General features: G+C 42.8%; 1 protein-coding gene across 14 annotated transcripts in view; it reads left to right on the top strand.

Annotated features, from left to right (window-relative positions):
- SRCIN1 (SRC kinase signaling inhibitor 1) overlaps positions 1–19406 on the top strand; it is a 673416-nt gene that overhangs the window by 235065 nt on the left and 418945 nt on the right. The window contains exon 1 of one of the 14 annotated variants that reach the window (XM_073572492.1): positions 12831–13736. The exons of the other annotated variants lie outside the window; for them this stretch is intronic. The gene's annotated coding sequence lies outside the window, so the exon portion shown is untranslated. Of the gene's footprint in view, positions 1–12830; positions 13737–19406 lie in introns of those variants that run through there. 14 annotated transcript variants of the gene reach the window in all.

Genomic DNA, 19406 nt, shown 5'->3' with positions numbered 1-19406 from the left:
AGTGGAAAACCCATCTAATATATTTCCAGTCCATTTGTGAATTAGAGTACAAAAGTTGTCTTTACTGTTATTTTTGGTAACATACCAGTTCCAGCACTATAAACCTTCAATGTACAGGATATTCGACCATATCTAGGCAGGTCAAAATATGGGAAACATAATAAATTCACATGTTTCGAAGCTGTTTTTACTATCACCTTACCATCATCACATTTACTTGTATGTGTTGTGAATCTGGCACATGGTTACAGATGTGTCTCCACGGACCATATGTGTCTAACGTTGCATCATCTTGTGCCTGTCACAGCTGTGAGCCCAAGAAGAAAGTGCCCTCCGCGCTTGTTAATTAACACTATAAACGCCTTTGATGTAATTCTCTGGCACAACGAGAACCTGCTCAACGTCTCTGTTTTTTCTCTTTGGCCTGTCATCACCTATACTGGACATTTTATGACTACACTACCTGTTCCATCATCTTGGTCAAATGAGATTTTCCACATCCAGGAGAGCTGCAACATCTATTGGAATCCAAATCCCATTTCAGCAATACTGGTCCTACTAAATCTAAATGGAAATTTGGCCTGGGAGAATAGATGCTAATTTATTTTGGCTTTTGGTATGTCCTCTAGCATCCTTTAAACCTTGTCTCAACTCCTTCTTAGGTAGTTGGGCTTGGGACTTTTTTTCTGAGTGCACAGCATTTGTGATAAAGACAGAACGTAGATTATGGCTGGCAGCAATACATTGGATGTGGCCCTGGTTATATTTAGGCCATGTGCACACGATGCATTTTTCCTGCGGATGCGCAGCGGATTTTACCGCGCAGAAACGCTGCAGATCCGCAGTGTGATTTACAGTAGCATGTAAATCAATGGAAAAAAAAAACCACTGTGCAGACGCTGCATTTTTTTCCGCGCTTTTTGTGCGGTACAAAAAAAGCAGCATGTCACTTCCTTTGTGCGGTTTTCCACCTGCTCCATTCTCCAAATCCGCAGGGGGGAAACCGCAGTGGAAAACCGCACAAAAACCGCAAGAAAACCGCAAAAACAGGAAGAAATCCGCAGGACAAATGCAGGTCATTTGACCTGGTGATTTCTTCAAATCTGGGCGGAAAAATTCCCAGGAGGAAAATCTACGTGTGCACTTTGCCAAAGTTTCCGTTGCGCACAGAAATTAGTTTTTGTATGTATTTATATTTGTATTATTTTAAAAAAAGCTGGAGATCATAGATAATAGAGATAGCAGTAATCAATATGGAGTAAAGGTCTACAAACCATAGTAACAAGTCACACGGTCTCGAAGGAGACATTAGAGAGTGACAAGGGAGTATACGCTCTCTTTTCTGACATTCAGTGGTGTAATCCTGCCTATCTAGTCTCCAGCAGACATATAGGCCTGTCTATCAAATTTGGCTTGAATCATGTTATTTCATTTCACATATCATCCTGTAGGAGGTGCTGCAATTAAGTGTGGTAGGTCGCAATCTCAGTATATTTTAGGCCTCATTCACATGTCTGTGTTTCCAGTACGTGTGCTATCATTTTTATTCACAGATGCAACATTTACCCATTATAACCTATGGTGCTGCTCATATGTCTGATATTTTACAGAGACCGTTTGTCCGTACAAAACACAAGGAGACATGTCTGTTTGGGTGGATGGCAAGGCCCAAGACAAGTCTAGGTGTCAATGAAAAACATGTACAGTGTGGCGGTGCCCGAATGACACCGCAGGGCAGGACTCAAAAACGCTACAGTAGACGAGGAGGCCGAAACAAAACACCGGCTTTATTGAAAGACAGAGAATTATATGCCGGAAAGTAAGACTAACAGTTATTGTAATGATAACACCAATAATTGATAAAAAGAGAGATAGCTGGAGCATGTTGCACAAGCTGCGCTCCAGCTATGGCAAAGCAAAATTCAATACAAACAGTTTAAACAATTTGTACAACCTATTAACTTCCTACCTGGCTTCCGATAATCGGGCTACGCTGCTAAAGAACCCTGCTCTACACCCTAACATAGTTGAACACCAGTGTCACACTCACAGTTCTGTAGCACTTAGAACACAGTCTGGTAGCTGCTGCTTGGTTCTAATGTAGCAGAGGCGATTTTGTTGTGTTCAGCTCTTCCTTCAGGCTAACTGATCCGTCTTCTTCCGGATTTGGGCAAGTCTCATTCCCAATGTCAATGTTGAGAGATTTCTGGTACCACAACATTGTTTCCTCTCTCGGGTTGCAGGTGCTCCAGGAGAACCAGCCTGGCTGTGCGATGCGACTCTTTCCTTTGGACACGGTCCTGGTGATCGATCCTGCAGTAACCAGGCACTATCTTCTCCCATGAAGCCGATAATTCATTTACCAGTCTCTCGTTGTTAGGACACACTGCCTGTCTCTCACAGACAGGAAGCTCCATCTCTCACTCCTGACCTGACACACTTCCTGCTTCTTGTCCAAAACCAACACACAGCAAGCTGCAGGGGAGAAGAGACAAGTCCAAGTGCACACATAGAGTGGAGCATTGCATCTTACAGTCACAGTGTCATTCAGTTCTTAGCAAGGGCTGACCCCCTAAACAGCACACGGATGACATTCATGTGTAATCCGTGTGCTGTCCATGTTTAACATTGCAAAGAATAGGAGAAGCTTTGTAATGTAGTTATTTATTTATTCATACCGGAAAAACACTGAGGATAAAAACAGACACATGGATGACACACTGATGACACCAGTACCATTTTTCATGTACGTGTTTAAACACAGACGTGTGAATGAGGCCTTGCATTTTAAAAATTACAAAAAGGAAAATTGGCCTATGCAGATGTTGGGCACCCTGCATGATTAGTACCTAGTAGCACCCACTTTTGAAAGTATCACAGCTTGTAAATGCTTTTTGTAGCCAGCCAAGAGTCTTCCGATTCTTGTTTGAGGCACAGACTTCACATAATCTTTTTTAACAGTGATATCTTTGTTCGCTACATGTGTAATTTAAACATTTCAGCATCAACCTACATACAGGCTCCTTATATACACTTCTTCCACACAGGCCTCTCATAAGACAAAACCAGGAGTGGGGGTGATAAATCCAGAAGTGGTGACGTGTTTCTATTATACTTTTCCTCTGATTGTTCCTCACCTGGTTTTGGCTTACACATACTGAGGTAGAATGCTGACTAAATGCTCAATGTCTGAACGTGGCCTAACAGTTTTAAAAAGGGGAAGTAGTGTAGTCAGTAGTGACATTAGGATTTATTCATAGATAGTGATTTTTTTTTTTACTAAAACTGCCATAAAATAGCGCCACAATGTTTTCCAAAGATTTCACACACATTTTGCAGTAGGCACAAAAATAAACTGCAACATGGCCACTACATCATGGTCCCCTTTGACATCACTAAGGAAAAATGCATTTTGTTATTTTTTTTAAAGGCAGCTTCTGTGGACGATAGAGACCAAGATGACATTTATATTGTAGCTTGGAAGTCAGATCCATATAACAATATATGGTCCCATTTGACCTTTGCTTTATACTCTATATTGACAATATTCTTTGATGGGGGCTACAGACCACTGAGGCTAGTTTCACACTAGCGTTTATTCCACGCAGCGCACGGCGCCGCTAATCCCCGCCCCCTGTCAGCTCCCGGCCCGACCCATTTGGTAATCGCCGCCTACTATCGCACATGGCTGCATGCGATCTGCGCACCCCATCTTTAGCATAGGGTGCGCAGATCGTGCGCTAGTAGGATTTTGGCGTGGGCTGCGCACTTTTGAAGGTGCGCTCGTGCGCAGCATGTTGCATTTCGGCGCACCTTCAAAAGTGCGCAGCACACGGCAAAATCCTACTAGCGCACGGCCAGCGCACGGTCTGCGAACCCTATGCTAAAGATAGGGTGCGCAGATCGCATGCAGCCGTGTGCAATAGTAGGCGGCGATGACCGGATGGGGTGGCAGGGAGCCGGCAGGGGGCGGGGCTTAGCGGCGCCGTGCGCTGCGTGGAATAAACGCTAATGTGAAACTAGCCTAAGATAGTAGCAAGCTATTTCTTTTTCTTGACAGTCTTACAATCTGCAGCATGTGATCACTAAAGCGAGTTTCCGTAAGTGTCTTTTTCAACATGCAGTATGGATCGTTTGCCAATATACTTAATTAACCCGAACTTAACCTAGTTCTGTGGGTAGAATATCTTCATCCAGTAAATCATACAGTTGTGTCTACTGGTCACTCACCTGAGCTGTCAGTAATATAGCTATAATTGTGGACATATTTTTTTTACATGACGCCATCATTTTTCATTTTAAGATTCACACTGCCTGTAAAAAAAAGAAGAAAACTACTACTGGGAAACCATATTTAAGGACAAGTAACAAAATGCTCAGTTCCCTCACAGCCATATATCCTAGTAGATAAGGTTTGGATATATTACATGTCAGATATTTTCTGTACTGTGCTATCACTGTTACATTTGTTACCTTCCAAGCATAGAAAAACAACGTGAATTTTTCTGCAGCTTTTACTTCTTTGTAGACTGTAAGAGATATCAGAAAAGCTGTGCAGCAGCTCAGCTGATACCACCCACATGAAAAATGTCCTATAGTCTGGAGCCTAGAGAACATGTTGTGCTGAATGACACATCCCTGAGATTCACAAATGGGAGGCTCACACAGAATTGCAGAAATAACAAAAGCATGGCGCTACTATTGCCGAGCCTTCCAGTAATTGCAGAACTTGTGTACGTCATGTTATTGGAAAATAACAATCTTTAGGTTTTTTTTTACAGGGTGCCATTAAAAAATTTTCAGTCCATGTATAAAGTAATGGGAAAATTTTAACTTAAGTGCAGCTACTTTTCATAATAATAATAATAATAATAATAATAATAATAATAATAAATTGTCATGCACTTGCTCGGGTTTCTTTTGTTTAATCCATAAAGGAACCAGGAATTTTTCCTCCCTTTGTTCCAAGAGCCGTTACTTTTTAATTCTTCTACTGACACAGCTGTACAAGGGATTTTTTTTGCAAACAAGTTTTAGTTTTGAATGACACCATTCAGTTTACCAAAACAATGTACTGGGGTAGGGGGGAACTGAGTTCTGGTTGCCCTGCAGCCCCTCTTCTAGACGTGGTGGAGTACGTTCTTTTCTCACTTTTGCTTTGTTGCTCATTACATCCTCATCCAAGGGACCGGTTCCAGTTGCAAACAAAACAGAAGTACGGGTTAACAGGTCCGACTTTACTGTGCAATTCATTTACACATGACTACAGCATACAGATTAAGGCAAAGTCTCTTTTTAGTAATGTTCCCTTGGTATTGTGTCCCATCAGTCCTTGTCCCCGTCCTATCCTGAGACTTACCATCTTCACCCCACTCTATGACCTGGCTGACATCTTCCTCATAAGGGAGACAGAGGCATGATTCTCTATACCTCTTCCAGACCATAGGCCCAAGACTGTCCTGTGGCTACAAATGTGCCCTCATTCTTCTAGGAAACTTGCACTGCTGCTCCTTTACTGCACGGGAACCTGCTAACTCTGCTATGTTTAGCCTTGCTCTTCACTCCACCCAGAACTTGAACTTGTACTTGAATGAGTCCTGGACTCTGACTAGACTGTGTCTCATTGACTCTAACCCGGAAAACATTTTCTATAAAACCTGTTCTAACCCCTTCCAAACTGTGGGCTAATCCCAACTCTATTAACTGTCTAATCCCTAATAAATCCCTACAATAACCATGAAGCTAATGATCATGAAATTAAGTATCTCACAAAAAGTTTTTATTAATGTAACAAGCAACAGGATGACACACAAAGTCTAGTAATTAAAAATAGGTCTACATCAAAAGAGCACAGGTGTTTAATAGCAGAGATCCACTACATCAAGCAGGCTAGGGTACACGGAGTCTCATGACTGTACAAAATACATGATATATAGGATCAAAAAGTCACCCATGTAAATAAATATATTAGTATGTCTCTACAGCTGTTATACGTCCTGCGTTAATGAATGGTGCATGCGCCGTGTATCTTGCACCAGGGAAGTCACTTCCAGCAATCTCGTTGGCGGACCGGGTCTGGGGGAAATCCCCAGTGACGTATGAAGCAGGCTTGGCTACTGAGCAGGCATCATACTTCCCTTGGGTGCAGGGTAAAAAAACGCAGTCACACCTGACTGTAATGGAAAGTTCTCCTTTTACCTTTATACGTTTTCACTAAATGTTTCATTTCAAACATAACAGAACGACAGAGATAGGAAGGGCTTCAAGGGAGTTTGTGGACTCAGATGGTGTTGTTTGTAAGGATCTTACAGGCTTCAAGCCTACAATGAATATATTTGGTGTCTAATTTAATACCTTCCAGAGAGGAAGAAAAAAGTGAAAGGTGGGCTGTAGGCTTATACCGACACTAGGAGTCAACCTTAAGTTAGAGGGATGAAATATACAGTATATACAGTAAAGGTACGATATTCACAAAATGGTATGACTATGTTTGTTCATATATATTCTTTAAATCCAAGTATGGTCAGTTTTTCACTATCCGTGTTTCATCATCAGAAATTTTCACATATGGAAAAATAAATACCGTAATTGATAAAACCTTTCCCATCCTTTGCAATGCTAATCATGAACAGCACAGAGACTGCACTTTTCAGGAAAAAAATTTTTTTTCTAATTTGACGCCCCGCCCCCCACTCCTGCCCAGCTCCGTTCATTTTGGGAGAGCTGACTCAAACTAACATGAAAACACTAAAAGTCGCAATTTTTTGGTGCAAATATGTTGCAACTTGCTAAAGCTTTTTTGACAGTTTTCTGGCGTAAAAGCTTAGATGAATCAACCCCTTACTTTTTATTCATTAGTCTTTATATGACTAGTTAGAATATTAGGTGAGGATAGATCTCTGTTGTGTATACAGAACATCAATCAATACCAATGTCGTGTACAATATGGCCACGATCTGTGAACTTAGACAATTCGGAAGCCCTTCTCATAAGGGGCATTTACAAAAACTGTTCTATTTGCATTTTAACCCCTTCGCACCCGAGCCTGTTTTTGCCTTCGTGACCGGGCCAATTTTTTCAATTCTGACCAGTGTCACTTTATGAGGTCATAACTCTAGAATGCTTCAACGAATCCTACTGATTCTGACATTGTTTTCTCATGACATATTGTACTTCATGATGGTGGTAAAAATTTTTAGATATGATCTGCACTTATTTGTTAAAAAAATCAAAATTTGGCAAAAATGTAGAAAATTTTGCAATTTTCAAACTTTTAATTTTTATGCCCTTAAATCAGAGAGTGATATCGCACAAAATAGTTAATAAATAAAATTTCCCACATGTCTACTTTACATCTGCACAATTTTGGAAACATAATTTTTTTTTTTTAGGAAGTTATAAGGGTTAAAAGTTGACCAGCGATTTCTCATTTTTACAACAAAATTTGCAACACCATTTTTTTTTAGGGACCACCTCACATTTGAAGTGAGTTTGGGGGGTCAATATGACAGAAAATACCCAAAATTGACACCATTCTAAAAACTGCACCTCTCAATGTACTCAAAACCACATTCAAGAAGTTTATTAACCCTTCAGGTGCTTCACATGAATGAATGGAATATGGAAGGAAAAAATAAACATTTAACTTTTTTTCACAAACATTTTACTTCAAAACCATTTTTTTTTATTTTCACAAGTGTAAAAAGAGAAAATGAACCACTAAATTTTTTGTGCAATTTCTCCCGAATACGCCAATACCCCGTATGTGGGGCTAAACCACTGTTTGAGCACACGGCAGAGCTCAGAACGGGAGTGCCGTTTGACTTTTTCAATGCAGAATTGGCTGGAATTGAGATCGGATGCCATGTCGCATTTGGAGAGCCCCTGATGTACCTAAACAGTGGAAACCCCCCACAAGTGACCCCATTTTGGAAATTAGACCCCCCCAAGGGACTTATCTAGATGTGTGGTGAGCACTTTGAACCCCCAAGTGTTTCACTAAAGTTTATAATGTAGAGCCGTGAAAATAAAAAAAAATCATTTTTTTTCCACAAAAATGATCTTTTAGCCCCCAATTTTTATTTTCACAAGGGTAACAGGAGAAATTGGACCCTAAGAGTTGTTGTCCAATTTGTCCTGAGTACGCTGGTATGCCATATGTTGGAGAAAACTACTGTTTGGGCACACGGTGGGGCTCGGAAGGGAAGTAGTGACGTTCTGAAATGCAGACTTTGATGGAATGGTCTGTGGGTGTCATGTTGCGTTTGCAGAGCCCCTGATGTACCTAAACAGTGGAAACCCCACACAAGTGACCCCATTTTGGAAACTAGACCCCCCAAGGAACTTATCTAGATGTGTGGTGAGCACTTTGAACCCCCAAGTGTTTCAGTAAAGTTTAGAATGTAGAGGCGTGAAAATAAAAAAATCATTTTTTTTCCACAAAAATGATCTTTTAGCCCCCAATTTTTATTTTCACAAGGGTAACGGGAGAAATTGGACCCTAAGAGTTGTTGTCCAATTTGTCCTGAGTCCTGAGTACGCTGGTACCCCATATGTGGGAGAAAACTACTGTTTGGGCACACGGTGGGGCTCGGAAGGGAAGTAGTGACGTTCTGAAATGCAGACTTTGATGGAATGGTCTGCGGGCGTCATATTGCATTTACAGAGCCCCTGATGTACCTAAACAGTGGAAACCCCCAATTCTAATTCCAACCCTAACCCCAACACACCCCTAACCCTAATCTCAGCCCTAACCATAACCCTAACCACAAACCTAACACCAACACACCCATAACCTTAATCCCAGCCCTAGCCCTAGCCCTAGCCCTAACCCTAGCCCTAGCCCTAGCCCTAGCCCTAACCCTAGCCCTAGCCCTAACCCTAACCCTAACCCTAGCCCTAGCCCTAACCCTAACCCTAGCCCTAACCCTAACCCTAGCCCTAGCCCTAACCCTAACCCTAGCCCTAGCATTTTTTTTTTTTTTTTTTACTTTTTTTTTTATTTTTGTCACAAGATCGCTGCCCTGCGATCTGACTCATAGTAACGCCACTTCACCTCTGATCATCTGTCAGTGTGAGATCAGAGGAGAAGCAGCGTTACTATGTGACAAGATCGCTGCCTGGCACATAATAACGCGACTTCTCCTGTGATCTCACAATGACAGATGATCAGAGGTGAAGCAGCGTTACTGTGTGACAAGATCGCTGCCTGGCACAGCTGTGCCAGGCAGCGATCAGCTGTGCCAGGCAGCGATCTAGTCACACAATAACGCTGCTTCACCTCTGATCAGCTGTCAGTGTTAGATCAGAGGGAGAAGCCGCGTTACAATGAGGGAGATCGCCGGGAAACAAGCAGCTTTCCCAGCGATCGCTCCCATTGGCTGCTGTGACGCTGACGTCATCGGGACCTGAACCAATCAGGTCTCGATGACGTCGGGGGTCCCAGCATGCATTGCGCACCGGGATCCCCGCGTTGTAAGGTATGTGGGGGTCCCGGGGGGCACAAAACCGCCGACAGTAGATAAACGTCGGAAAGCCCAGCAAGCGCCAACGTTTATCTACTGTGGGCGGTCGTGAAGAGGTTAAAGAGGGTTAGTTTTAGAGGTAGTGTCTCATGTAGACAACCTCTTCCCATATTAGGTCACTAGCATTTAGCGAGCACTCTCATCTTTGTATTACATGGATGATCATTCTTCTGAATGAACACCATATAAGACTTAATGAAACAAAATATAGAGGTTGAACTTTGAAGGCAATCTATCAGGTTTTTGCTATGAAGTATGAGAGAAGTATGAAGTAGGGACAGAGACCCTGATTCCAGTGATGTGTCAATTACTGGGCTGCTTACTGTCATTTTGATAAAATCCCTCTTTTTTATGCTGCAGATCTATCAGTTCTCTGAATGCTGAGCCCTGTGTAACCCACCCATGCCACTGACTGGCTGCTTTCTGTGCACAGTGTACATTGATAGAAAGCTGCTAATCATTTTTGTAGAGCAGGGATACACAGAGCAGAAGGACTAATTGCATTAGACAACTAGTCTTCTAGTGATAACTTCCTGCTGATTAAATACTGAGTTTATTGAAATTGCAACAGGAAGCCCAGTAAGTGACACATCGCTGGAATTAGGATCTCTGCCCCTACATCATGGTGCTCTCAGATTACATAGAAAACAACTGCTGGCAGATTCCCTTTAAAGAGTTTTGTCCCTGGATTGACAACAGTCTTAAGCTTCTAATCTGAATGCAAAAGCATTTGTAATATTGGTATCCCAATATATAATCAGAGAGATTGTTTTTGTCACACTGTGACAGTCTTCGGTAAGGAAGGAGGGGCTTCAAACTGCTCCTAGAACTAAGACCCTGTCCATGGGGTACTCGTAAAGGAAGACAGGCCCTTGTATCCGACCTTACTATGCTCCTGTTAATGTCCTAAGCTTTCCCCTCCCCAAGGAGGCTTGGGACAGATATGTGTATATATATGTAAGAGAAACAGGGATAACAAAAAGCAACTTACATACAAAAACACTCACCAAAGATAAAGAGGAATAAAGGGAAGGATAGGAAGGTACAAACCAAATGGGAATAGGATAATGGAGAAAGCAGACAACAATCTCCAGCAGAAAATATGACCTCCAACTTCAGTACACCAACCCCAGCATGCCAGGAAGCAAAACTTTCACAGGCAGGGATAAGAAAGTCTGGTCAGGTTTTAGAGAGAGAGAGAAAACAAGCAGGTCAGGAGCAGCTGTGAGATGGAGCTGCATGTCTCTAACCAGCATACAAAGAGTCATTAACCTCTTCAGCACCAAAGGAAACAAGGTCCATTTAATATGAGGAACAAAAAAAACAGAGGCTAAATGGAAGATCTGTGATTCACAGTATGTAAAGATAGCTTAGCCCCCAAATCTCCCAGGAGTACTTGACACACTCGTGACAGTTTTGTCTCTCTCTAGAGCCACGGTGCGATCGCTACATCTTCATCTCTTATGGTTAAGCCACTGGTTCTTATAAAATATTTACACCTGGAGATTTTAGTCTTTGTTTAGGCTTTATCTTCTTTGGCTGAGCTTCTCTACATAAAGCTCTGTTAGGGCTCATTCAGATGTCCGTTTTTCTCGTACGAGTGCTATCCATGTTTTTCATGGATAACACTTGTACTCATGATAGTCTGTGGGCTAATTCCCATGTCTAATTTTTTCCTTGGACTGAGTGGTTCACACAAGAGCACTGTCTGATAGTGATCCGATTTTCAGCAAGTCTCTGGGTCAATGGAAATACTGGACAAATCTCTGATGCCATCCAATTTTTGTGGACTCTTTGATAGAACATAGGAGAAGGCTGAGAAACCTCTTTTTTTTCAACCCAAGAAAATCTGATGAAACTCTGAAGGTGAAAACTGACACACAGACCAAAGACTGATGACTGACTGAAAACACTAAAGAAACTTGGACCTTTTTTCTAGTAAGATAAAAATCACTGACGCAGATAATCTGTCTGGCGCAGATAATCTGTCTCTCCACTGCAATCAATGATCTGTATGTTGGTAAATTATGTTGATGTAAGTTCTAGATACATGGAGAACCGTTCATGCAATGTTTATCACCAGTTTGGCTACATAGAACCAATGCTCTTGTGACACAATGTCGGCTGAAAACTCCAAAAATCATGGGAAATGCAGACAAAAAAAATGGATGTGTATAGGTTGTGACGAGCAAGTATGCTGTACCGTGAGACGTGATGTCAGTACAGGATGAAATACACCCTATAGCAGCTGTGACGCAGTAATCTCTGTTACAGCTAGGGGGAGTTGTGTATGCGCTTCAGGATGTGCTTGGAGGCATAATTATAATGGTAAATTAGGGACTGGCATTATGGTAAATGGCCGCTATGTGTCGCAGCGGTTCTCTGCGCTATAAGCCCAAAATGATATGGTTATGCTGGGACTTATAGTTCCACAAGTATTTGTGTATTACTTATAAGGGTGACTTATAGGGTTAGTCAAAGAGCTGGGCAGGAATTGACTAACCACACATGTACCGCCCATCCATGGGGTGGTTACAGCCATATAATGTGACTGAGGTCTGGTCACATGGAAGAGTGTGTGTACTTGAATGGTTCAGGGTCCAAGGTCCTGGAAGGTCTGTGTTGGAAGATCCTGGCAGTAGGATCGGATTCCTGGAGCACGTGGTGAGACCTTGGACATGGTGGCCTGGGTGTTGGACGAACATCTTAAATAGCACCTGGACAGGCCACATGTGTGCAGAGCCTGGGATGGCCCCACACGGAGAAAGACGCTGTCCTGTTGAGGACCTTGGACTGATGAGGCGTCATCCTGTGGAGCAGGAGCTCCTGAGAGGTAACCCCGCTTATGGTGAAAGAACTTTGTGCATTGACAATGGTCTGTTACTGAACTGTGCGGTCACCTGGTGACTGGAGAGAGTTCAGCGTGTCTAGGGAATGCTTTGTAAAGCCACACATGATGAAGTAATGGACTATATGTAAGCCGGTGATGTGCAGCCTGGCTTACGGTGCAGTTCATGACGCTTAAATAAACCGTATGGACTGTTTTATAAGAAAAACCTGTGCCTGACTACGTTAATCCGCTGCCAAGCGAGTGTTCCCCAACACACATAGTAGGCGCTATGCCACCCAGGCTATAGCCGATGCGTTGTCCTGGTTGACAATGTTGATGCTGTTTTTTTATTCATTTTTTTACGACTAGTAATAAAAACATATGTTCTGGATATACATATCCAACATTTGCTATCTGTGTACTCTGGTATGAAATGTGCAGAATTCGCAATATGTTTCCAACAGCCTGATATTACACCACATATCAGTGCATGGGTTAATACCGTATGCTGCTCACCTCTCTGCTCGCTCGCTGTGTGCACTTGCTGTATTACAGTCAGTATTCTCAGGATGCCATGAACTGTGTTGAATTGCACACACTAGATTGCAGCCCCCATAGAGATGGGGGAGGTAGGGATGCTACAGTGCAGTGTAGAAGAAGTACTCGCTGCATCTGTGATTCCTCCATTCTCCTGAGGCAATGTGTGTGCGCGCCTGGACTCGGCTCAGCTCCTGATGAACAGCGGCAGAGTGGATTCTGGCTTTGCTGCTGCTGCTCGGTATTTTTTCACACTCTGTCGCTGGGAGCTTTCCCGTCTCATTCATTCTTGGCTCGGTTTTCACAGTGACTTATTATTACAATATTATATGTCTTTTTCATTGGCTTTCATCTATTTTTCACGCTCTGCTTACTGTCGCCTCGTTCATGGTCCATCAGGGGTCTGGGTCGACTCTTGAAGATTTACGGAGCTGCTGCAATAAACTGTGTTGATGGTTGGGCTACATGATTATTCTATCAGTTTTTGGATGGTATTTCAAGGATCCGTGGATGTCTGTCTACACCGTCGTTGCCTTCTCGTGCTTGCTCCCTCTTTTTTTCTTGGTTTCCGCCAGGTGATCAGATGATCACAAGGTCCTTTCAGGCTACAGCTTGAATTTCCTTCCTAGAAGAAGACAGGACATTTAGGAGAACCGCTATTCACATGGTCGACAAGGGTTGGAGCCACTAAAGAATTATAATTAGTCAAACTAAACCTCGTTACTCTCTGGCTGGGAGCAGTTGGCTGCAGGAACAATGCGCTAGAGAAAAACGGGCGATAAGAACAGAATGATCTATTCAGATAATCGTCCATTCCATCCTGTGTCCCCAACCTTCTGCCAGAGGTAAGAGTCGGACAGTTGATGTGGGATCCCTGGCTGGTGAGGTATTGGCTTGCAGCAAGTGATTCCTCAGCATCTCCCCTTCAGCTGGACTTTATGCATTATGTAAAACCTTCCTGCATTCTGTGCTGGTACTGTGTGGACTGAATGCAGATGTGATTTCTGAAAGAATAGCTGCCTTCTATCTCCGTGGTTTGGATTAGAAAATTTTGCCAGGAGCAATGATTTACAATTGGGATGTTTCAAAGCCAAAAAAAAAACATTAGTTGAGTAGATTGGCACATGGTGGTATTACTGCTAGGAATCATATAAAGGCACGGGTGTCTGCGCTGGGGCAGATTTACTCACCTTGTGTAATAAGTTAGATAGCGCCATATTGATCGCAGTCACGCTAGATACCTGTGGTGCATCTTGAACATATTTGTCTTTCTTTGCTTAGTTTATGCTAAAGTTTTGTGACAAAATGTTTTTAAGTCATACCCCTTTCCCACCAAGCTGCTCCCCTTTTCCACTAGACCCCACACCATTGTTTACAACATCAGCTTTTTTTAACCAATTGGGCCAGAATTTTAGTGCATTTAGCTTAGCAAAATTTCGCACCCCCAATTAGTACAGGAAACTAACAGAAACTCAAATATTAGTAGAAAATTACTAATACAGTAAAGTGCTGCAGAATATGTCAGCTATGCAAAAATAAAATAATAATAATAATAATTATTATTATTATTAGCAATAGAGGGTGAAATGATCAGCGCCCATTACTGCAGGTAAAGGACCCAAACCATCAAAGTGAAAACTAATAAAATCTCATATGTTGGTGATTATATATTCAGGGTCCCAGAAATGGGGAAATGTGAGAACAGATAGTGATCATGGTAGCAGGGATAATTCTGAATATGATGGTGGAGCACTACAGCTCTGCTCTCCTGAATTGGCTGCTTACAATAGAATATACAGTATATATATTTATCAGCACATGTATACAGGAAAGGTTTCAAATCATCTAAACACCAGAGACATAGCTATAGGGAGTGCAGAGCTGGCATTCCCCTGCTGGCCCTGTTGCCTGAGGGGGCCCAAAGGCCACTCTTCCACGTGAGAAGACACCACATGGTGGGTAGAGACCTGCTACAGATCCTGCATTGGGGTCAAGCAGCTTCTCGTTACGCCTCTGTTAAACACTGTTGGTCACTTTTACGGTCATCGTATAGCCATCCATTACCGGTCTGGATCTCTTTCTTTTATGTCAGGTCTTACCTCAGTCAATAACTGAGAAGTCGGATGTTCGATCAGTTGTGACTGCGGAGCACTATATGCATTGTATTGTGTCATCCTCAGTCCCTTTAAATGGAAATCATAATAAAAATTTCACGTAATGTTAGAAAGGACACACATTTCCTGCACATTGATCTCTGCAGTGTGGGGCTTCCATTGTACGATCTGCCGGCAATTCTGCAGATATACTGAATCATTTTCATTGTGATGACGCTCAGAGATGATGTAATGCCACATTATGGCGCTCTTTGTCATTATGTGCAGCATAAGATATGAAACATAGTTCAAGCAGAATCTGACACCAATCACCCAGACGTCTCCTTAAAAGGTTGTCTGCTTAGGACGTCTGGGTATGACATATTGGACCCCACTCAGTGCTGCCCCTATCAGGCTGACAAAGGCAAGTCATTTGCATCTCTCTGGCATAATTCACACAACCATTTCAATGGTGGCGGTGTAACCCAACATCAATCCACGTTAGCAAATTGCCAAGGGTGCAATCAGCTAATTACAAGGGTTGTACTATGAACCAGGCTCCATTGCTTATTGATACGTATTAGACAGTGAGATTTTGCTACTTTGGATATCGAAATAAAAATTCCCCTTTCTTGCCAATGGCTATCATTAACATGCTAAGATATTAACAGTGCCCTGGGAAAACCGATAATCATAGCTGGATAATTGGAATAGTTGGATCTAATCACTTTCATTTAGTTATCGATTGAGTCCAATTTGAGGATGAGATTCTTGTACAAATTATTTGTGAATCCACCCAATTAATAGCAGCTGAAGTGAAAAGATTAAGTCATATTATTAATGTCTTTTTGTTGGTCTTCCGCCTTTTTTAACCGAAGAAAAAGTGCTGGGACGTTCCTTTGTGCAGATGACAGGTGTTGTTTGACACTGATCTCTTCTAGTGCACAAATCATGTTCATCAGGGCTCAGACCTCATTAAACAGTTCATACAATTCATCCAAGCGCTACCAGTCACAGGTTAACTGATGCGTTCTGCTGCGCGCCCTCTGCTGGCTGCTCACAATAGCGCAGCCTTCTCTGCAGTGACATTGGCACAATATTAAAATAAGTGCCACTTTCATATGCAACTCAATGCATTTTTAATAAGCCAGATCTTTTATATGCTCTGTCAACAGATGCTCACTGGCGTATCCTTCACAATATACCCTGTCATCTTGTCTTAATATTTTCTTCTCTCCCCTTTGAGCTATTTGCCGTTTTTGTTTTATGTGTCTGACATTTTGCTTCTTTTTTTGTGTTCTCCCATTTTGTGTTGAGTGTTATTGTCTAGCCTTCATTTATTTAGCTTGGTTTTATGGTCATATGTTTTTGGGTGTTTTATGGGAAGGCCTTGGTGGTTTGATGGTATCATGGCATCCAAACATCTATGTGAATCAAACACATGGACACATTTTCTGTCCAGCTTTTTACCTCATTGCTCACCTACCCTGGCATATTAGTTGACCCTCTCTTTAATGTAGTCTTAATTAGAGCAAAATACACCCTATATACTTAGAGGCAAGGGTGTAACTGGTGGCTGCAGGGGTTAGTCGCATCTAGACCCTGGAGCCTAAAGAGCCCAAAGGTCTCTTTGGCCCATGTTAGAAGACCAATACTGTTACAGATTTATGAAAGGTAGAGGCGCTGTTGGAGATTTTGCATTGGGGCCCACGAGGTTGACGCTACGCCACTGAATAGAGAAAAGTATTTGCTACACAGAGTTACCTATAGACCATTCTTTCAAACTTTATCAGTAACTTCATGAGATACCAGGAAAAATTGGGAAGCCTCTGCATTCCTAGGCAGCTCCAAATGACAAGGCTGCACTAGTAGAACATCAGCTCATCATTAAAGATGGGCGAACCCGAACAGTAAAGTTCAGCATCCTTACCGAACAACTACTGTTCGGGCATGGACACCGAACACTGACTTCGTAAAGAAGTCTGTGTTACTGTTCGGGTTTGGCCCCTCGAACACCAGGTGTTTGTCGTGCTGTCATGTGCATGAAACCACGGCAATCACCGCTTCTAATCAGCGGTAAAATCATCACCGCAAGTCAGGCAGCCGCAGTTCCCACGCTGTCAAATGACAGCGTGAGCCCGCAGCTATGATCGGAGATATTAAGTTTACCTCTAGTCATTGGTGTCAGCTGATGGTGCCGCTAATAACAGTGCAAGAAGGAGTGGCTGAAGGGGGTATTCATCAGCCACCGCCTGCGCTGTAAATAAATAATGAAAAAAAAAAACAGCGTGCTTTCCCCTGTATTTTTGATAACCAGCCAGGCAAAACTGATAAATTAATGTGATATGAGCAAAAGGAATTGCTAGAGTACTGTTGCAATGCAGAGGTAAAAAAAAAAACCTACATATCATTAAAACGACATCATGATGTAATCACAATTTACTAAGGTTACAGTCACACATCTGTGTGTTACGCCCTAATGCGGTCTGTTTTGTTTTTTTCTTAGGCAGGTTTCACACGTCCTGATATTTCTGGTACTGGAAAAACCGGTACTGAGATATCAGTGTGTCCGTATGTGTAGTACTTGATGCACATGTGTGGCAACCGTGTGACGCATGAGTACCACACACCGGCGCCCGAGAAGCAGCTGTATAGTTAGCGCTGTTCCCCGGAGTCGGATGCTGAAAATGTCTGTCAACATTCTCCCCTGCTCTGCCAGCAAGCAGGGGAGAATGATGAGTTATAATCATCTTATAACAGTGAGAGCAGGCGGCAGCTGATGGGAGTATTCATCAACCACCGCCTGTGCCATAAATAAATAAATAAATGAAAAATCCAATGTGGGTTCCCCCTGAATTTTTGATAACCAGGCAAAACTCACAGCTGGGGGCTGCAACCCTTAGCTGTCAGCGTTACCAAGGCTGGTTATTAAGAATAGAGGGTTCCCCATGATGTTTTTAAAATTATGTAAATAAATAATTTAAAAAAACAAGTGGGGTCCCCTCCTTTTTTGACAACCAGCCTTACTAAAGCAGATAGCTGGGGCTGGGCTTCTCAGGCTGGTAAGGGGCCATGGATATTGACCCCCCATAGCCTAAAAATAGCAACTGCCCAGAAAAGGCCTTTGTATTGTCTGGTGGATGACATCAAACCCATGGCTTTGTAATGAAGAGGCAGCTATAAGGCACCTCTCCATTACTAATCCTATAGTTGTCTTGCAAACAAAGACACAGCCAGAAAAAAGTCCATTATTTGAAATCAAAACAAAACACACTTTTCCATTTTTATTTAAAAATAACAAACACAGTTATACTCACCTAATACCCATTCCATTGAATCCTTTGTCTCCTGTAATAAAACTAAAATAAAAAGCAACACTATGCCTTACCTGTCCGATGTTCTGTCTCACGCCGTAATCCATGTCTGGAGATTAATAGTTTTCAACCTGGACGGTGCCAATATGCAATTGTCCAGGATGAGAACCACTGATGAATGAGCTGCTGCGAGCGCAGCTTTAGTGAGCAGAGCAGTGGTGACATCATCGAGCATACTGCCGATCACTGAGGCTGCGTTCCCAGCTGGGCTGAACTGCGGTGACCTCAGCACCTTAAGAAAAAGTCACTGAGCTCACCGTAGTTCAGATTAGGTGATCTTTACAGATCAAAGATCTACGGTTGCAATACAACTATAGGATTAGTAATGGATAGACACCTCTCCATTACTCACGCATGGGCTTGATATCTCCAGACAATATAAAGGTGACATCAACCCCACAAATATGAACCCCACTTACCACCGCTACAGGGCAAGTGGGACGAGCCAGGCATAGCACCAGTATGTGCCTTTTCTGGGCTGCTGTGGGCTTCTATTTTTAGGCTGAAGGGGGCCAATATCCATGGCCCCTTACCAGCCTGAGAATACCAGCCCCCAGCTGTCTGCTTTAGCAAGGCTGGTTGTCAAAAATGGAGGGGACCAGACGCCGCTTCTTTTAAATTATTTATTTAAATAACTTTAAAAAAACAGCATGGGAACCCCTCTATTCTTGATAACTAACACTGACAGCTGAGAGTTGCAGCCCTCAGCTGTGAGTTTTGCCTGGCTGGTTATCAAAGATACAGGGGAACCCATTCCATTTTTATTTATTTATTTATAGCGCAAGCCGTGGGTGATGAATACTCCCATCAGCTGCAGCCTGCTCTCACTGTTATTAGGGACTCTTGTTCTCCACTGCTCATGCTGAGCGCCGGCAGAGCAGGGGAGAATGATGCGAGCGGTCTTCAGCACCCGGCACCGAGGAACAGCACTAACTGTACCGCTGCTTCTCAGGCGTCGGTACGCGTCACACGGAAGGCATCCTTGTGTGTCATCCGTATGCACGTGTGTGGGACATTTTTCAGCCCGTACTGCTGTTCAAAAACGGAC

Source organism: Dendrobates tinctorius, unplaced genomic scaffold (assembly GCF_039654945.1).
Source record: "Dendrobates tinctorius isolate UK_male_01 unplaced genomic scaffold, ASM3965494v1 ptg000032l, whole genome shotgun sequence".
Classification (NCBI taxonomy): domain Eukaryota; kingdom Metazoa; phylum Chordata; class Amphibia; order Anura; family Dendrobatidae; genus Dendrobates; species Dendrobates tinctorius.
The sequence above is the reverse complement of the archived record's forward strand: the minus strand, read 5'-3'. Positions and strand labels throughout refer to the sequence as shown.